Raw genomic sequence first — 5,472 nt, forward strand, 5'->3', positions numbered from 1 at the left:
GTACATCACATTACTTTGCAATCCTAGTACAAATACAGTTATGCTTCCATCATGATGTAACTTGTGATTTTTTTTTCAGTACACTGCTAGATGGCACCAATATATTATCAGATTAGGGCTCTCATTACATGAATCAGAAAGTCTTAAGCATGATATCAAAAACTGCAGCTTCTTCACTTGCAATTTTTTTTACCCTTAAAATGGATCAATAGGTCAGTAAATACTAAACACGAATTTAGACTAACAGTTATAATTGAAGATAGGGGATTTTCATGTAGTCCAGTGGTTCCCAGACTTTAGTCCTCCAGTTATTTTGGACTTTAACTCCTAGTAGCACTAGCCAGCTTGGCCAACACGATTTCTGGGAGCTGAAGACTTAAACATCTGGAGGATCAAAGTTTAAGAACCACTGTTGTAGACATAATTGGATAGAGACTGCAGAAGAAACAGTTGAAATAAATTGTAAGATTATAAAAGAAACATACAGTAGGGCAGGAATGACCAAAACCTCTTCCTTCAAGGGGACTGAACAGCAACTTTTTATCTATTTCCCCACTAAGATGCCAAAATTTGGAAAATTAAAATATGAGAGAAAGGAAAATTGACAGATTTGACCCTTCCCTGGGATGGGTGAGCATCTATCTCCAGTTCACTTTTAATTAGAATTTGCCAAAATGCACAAATTTGAATGCACAAAAAACAAACAAAGCTAAAAGGTTTGCCCAGCCCCTGGAATGAACAAGAATTTGTTTCCATTTCAATTTTGGACTCAGCATTTACCAACATTTGCCAAATTTGAGTATAGAAGAAAATAGACTGGCACATCCCCATAGATTTGCTTCTCATTAATGGCCAGGGTTGCCAGATAAAAATAAAAGACAATGCTCCTATCTCTTTAATGATTGTGTAGAAGAGGTAATTCAGCAGGTGTTGCTTTTCATACAAGCAGCAACTGTTGAAATTCCCTCTTCTACACAACTATTAATGGGACATAAGCCCTGTCCCTTATTTTACCCAGCAATTCTGTTCCTAGCCTTTTCACATGAACAATGAGCTCCATGGCTACCAAGGTGATGAGAATGTGCCCACTGTCCTGCTATTATGACAGGTGAGGAGAGTTTCTTGGACATAAATAGCATAAAATGCTGCCTTATTTTTAATCAGGATTGTTTGTCTATCAGAGATACAAACAAAGATAAAGGAAGAAGAAATGACTATTAAGGAGTTATGGGACAGAAAGCATTTGTTTATCATAAAGTTGCGTTCCAATTCATTCTTGAAGAATATTCATTTGAAAGACTTAATGGGTTTTTTCCTTGAGTATGGAAATAGAACATGCATATTATTTAACAGGTTTGGGTTTACAGTATACAGTGCGCCCGCGCCATACGCGGGCACACCATACACGGCCTTGAGCATACGTGCTCAAGCCGCGGGGCGCACGTGGGGCGGAGCGTCCCATTCAATTGAATGGGTGTGTGCGCCTGTTGCGCCCCGCGCCGCCATGCACGAGCCCCATTGTTTCCAATGGGGCTCGAGCATAGGCGGAATTCGCCTTACGCGGAGGGATCCGGAACGGATCCCCCGCGTAAGGCGAGGACGGACTGTATTTCCATCCCGAAAATTGTATCCTTTGCTATCTTCTCAAAGCCAACACTAAATTGCTTCATTTTCTAGATTTTCAGTGTGCAAAGGGATCTTGCAACATCTTTGAGATTATGGGGCAAATTAGACCCGGGAAGGGGGGGGGGGTTTGAAGCCACCCTTTCCGAAGCTGGATTGGGGCCACAGGAACCATACATCGCAGTCCCAATCTGCCTTGAAGCCGCCCAAAAAAGGAGTGGCAAATAGCCACATCCTTTTCTGGCAGCAAAAAGCTGACTTTTCCACCCGTGCTGCAGCCAGAAGCCAGCCTCATGATGCTATGGCAGCATGCAAATACTGTGTTGCCAGAGTGTAATGACGCTGCCCCTGTGTAAATGGCTGGACAGCTTCCAGGCGGCATGGGAGCATGTGGCATGTGAGAAGGTGGCACAAAGAAGCAGTCTGTTTCGCCCCAAACTGAAAGAAGTTGGTAGCATGAACTTTTGTAAAATTGGGCCTACTTCCTGCAAATATATCTGAAGAAGTAGGCTCAGATGCAAAGTCTATGAAAGCTCATGCTACCAATTTCTCTTTCATGTAGTCTCAAAGGTGCTGCCAGATCCCCTTACATACTGATTTTCCAGACTAACATGGTAATGTGTTTGACCTGTTTCTGATTTTGATACACAACAAAGGAGATTTGGGGAGTTAGAAGCACATTGCACTCCTCCTCCTCCTCCTCCTGGTCCAGAAACCTATCCTATTCTTGTCTATTCCTTCCTCTGGTACCATTTTTTTTTTCTCTTAAGAAGTAATGCCAAGAACACATCTACTTCTTTAACTTGTATATTCATTCTTCTTAGAAGGAAGTTTCCAAGCTTTTGATGAGGATAATCCAGAAAAGCAGCAAAGGCCAAGGCTAGCACCTGGTTTTAATGGGCCCTTTCTTGTCAGCAGGCCCAGCTCAGAAGTGGGCCATAGCTCACTGTGCCTGGCTGAGGCAGACATATATGCATCTTCTGGCTCATATCCTCCAGTTTTGCAGATGAAAGCTGGAACACGTGGCCCAGCAACATCAAAGTGTGGTCATGTTGGCAAAAATTATTAATGAGAAAGAATACAACAAGCAAAGAGAGGCTGCAGCAGTTTGCTTTTACCTGAGTCTACTGGGAAGGGCAAGAGTCATCTCCATCCTTTCCATTCCTCCTCCTTGCTGAGTTAATTGAATGCAAACAACTTTTGCATTTGAACTGGGACATTTGAAAATCAACTGGAAAAGTGAGATAACAGATGATTAATGAGGACCATTGCTGCCAAATTGGGACAGCTAGATAGTATGCTGATTTTCCTGGTAACTGCTTTTTCTAAGTTCTTCCTTATCAAAGAGATGCACCAGAGAAGACTTCCCTTGCTTCATGGTATAGAGGAAAGCTGAACAAAAGAGGGTAGGAAAAGAAATGGGAACAAAAAAAAAAAAAATGAAGGGAACTGGAGAGGAAAGTGACTGTCTTCTCCCAAATAAGTAACAATCGTTTTCCCTGGCTGCTTCATGTGCTTTTTCTGTATGCTTAACACATATCCTGATGAAAAGATCTGAAGTGAAGTGTCTCAAATACAAAATGTTTTTTAGTGTGACTGAGCAGCTGGAAAAAGAATTGCTTCTGCAGCCTGTAGTAAAGTGTACAGCCAGACTCCATCTGACGTGGCAGCAGACACTCAGTGTTTTCGACATCTGGAAAGAACAGAGCATTTTAGTCCAAGAAGTGATGTCTGGGTTGCAGAGTCTCTGCAAATGCAGTTGGATGAGTAGAGTCAGTGTTGGTCGGCCTTATTAATAAGACTGAATTTTCAGTAAAGCGTACTTAGATATTATTGCTAATTGATGACATAGTTCCAGTTATGCTCTGGATCAAAGAACAGGTATATAATGTACTGCATGCATAATGTATATAATGTACTGCAAAGCAATATTAGAAGTTAGGGTGAAATTTTATTTTTCAAAAATTGCTGGATTAGTGCAGAAGTGTGCTCCCCAGTTGTTCATTGTATGCTCATAGCCCAAATCAGGAGAATATATATACTGCTGTTAACTTCATTAGAAAGGTAATCTTCATTGTCTTCTCTTAAATCCATGCTCTGAAACTAGAAAGGCTGGTGCTCTGTACTAATCAGACATAGGGCCAAAATACACTGCAGAAATAATTCAGGTTGAGAATGATTTTACTGCCCAGGTTCAATGCTAGGAAATTCTGGGAATTTAGCCTCCTCAGTCAGAGAGCTCTGATGCTACAACAAACTACAGGTGCCAGAATTCCCTAGCATTGAGTCAGGGCAGTTAAGGCGCTCTCAAACTGGACTCTCAATCTGCAGTGTGTTTTGGCCCATAAACTAGTTTTGTATCACCAAGCAAATCCTATTGAGAATGGCTTGAGGGACTGGGTATGTTTAGCCTGGAGAAGAGAAGATTGAGCGGTGATACGATAGCCATATTTAAATGTCTGAAGGGATATCTTATAAAAGATTGACTGTGCATCTGTACTGCTCCACCAGATAATAGGACATGAACTAATGGATTCGAATTACATGAAAAGAGATTCTACCTAAACATTATAACTTTTTAAAGAACTGTTCAACAGTAGAATAGACTACGTTGGAAGGTGGTGGATTTTCCTTCTTTGGAGGTCTTAAAACAGGTTGGATGGGCATCTTTTGGGAATGCTTTAGTTACGCATTCTTGCATGACAGAGGGTTAAACTAGATGATCTTTGCAATCCCTTCCTCTCACCAAGGGAAGGCCATTCTGTAGGCATAGTTATATTGTACAACTAGGAGTGGCCCAAGGCATATCACATCCTGAACTGGACTGACCAGTACCACAACCATTCCTTCTCCTGTTCCATGTCAACACACATCTGGGCCAAACAAGTTAGTAATGCATCACATGAGGCAGACTCCCTTCCAGCATTTTCCCCAATCTCTTGCAGGAAACATGTAATAATAACAAAGTAAATAACAGTATTTGACACCCAAAATCTGCTGCCTGACATAGGTTCCTCATTCTCCTTAATGGTAGGGCAGGCCCTGCTCTGATGTTACATTGATTCTGTAATTATTTTTTTTTAATCTTTTCGTTGTTATTGTGCATCTTCAAGTAATTTACAACTTAAGGCAACCCTAAGGTGAACCTATCACAGGGTTTACTTGGCAAGATTTTTTCAGAGGAGGTTTGCCTTTGCCTGCTGAAGCTAAGTAGGACTTGCTCAAGCTCACCCAGTGAGATTCCATGGCCAAGCGGGGATTCGAACCTGGGCTTCTAGTCCAACACTCAAACCAGTATACCACACACACTCTCTCTTTAACAGTACTACATACCAGTAAGGGAATATAATAACAATAATAAAATTTATGTATATCCCGCCTCTCTACAAAATGCAACCGGGGCAGCTTACAACAACTATGCTAAAAACAAAACCCACTAAGAGGTCTATGGTGGGCATCAGATGCCATGTAACCAACATCTCCAATTCCACAGATAAAAGTGATATGGAATTTCTGTATGAGTACCTGTTGTATAGCACTAGTATTGTGGCAAAATGTTGAGAGTGACAATTTTTTCACAGTTGGTGCTTTTCTAGTTAATAAAAAGAGAACAATCTGATGCTGGTAAGAATGCAGTGATATCTTGTTAGCTTGCAATCGCTGAGCAGTGTTGGTCTCGATGGCCTATGAGGTCTGTTCCAACTCTATGATATTACGCACATTGTAAAGCCTAATTTAATTCTAGCCATGTTGTAAAGGGGAAGATCATATAGGAGATGATGCCCCCAGGGATGAAACATGCTTCTATGGCGTGTAACCTATTGCTACTAGCAACAGCTAAGAATAATC

Source organism: Sceloporus occidentalis, unplaced genomic scaffold (genome assembly GCF_023333645.1).
Source record: "Sceloporus occidentalis isolate IW3139 unplaced genomic scaffold, rSceOcc1.0.p SCAF_2, whole genome shotgun sequence".
NCBI classification, from domain to species: domain Eukaryota; kingdom Metazoa; phylum Chordata; class Lepidosauria; order Squamata; family Phrynosomatidae; genus Sceloporus; species Sceloporus occidentalis.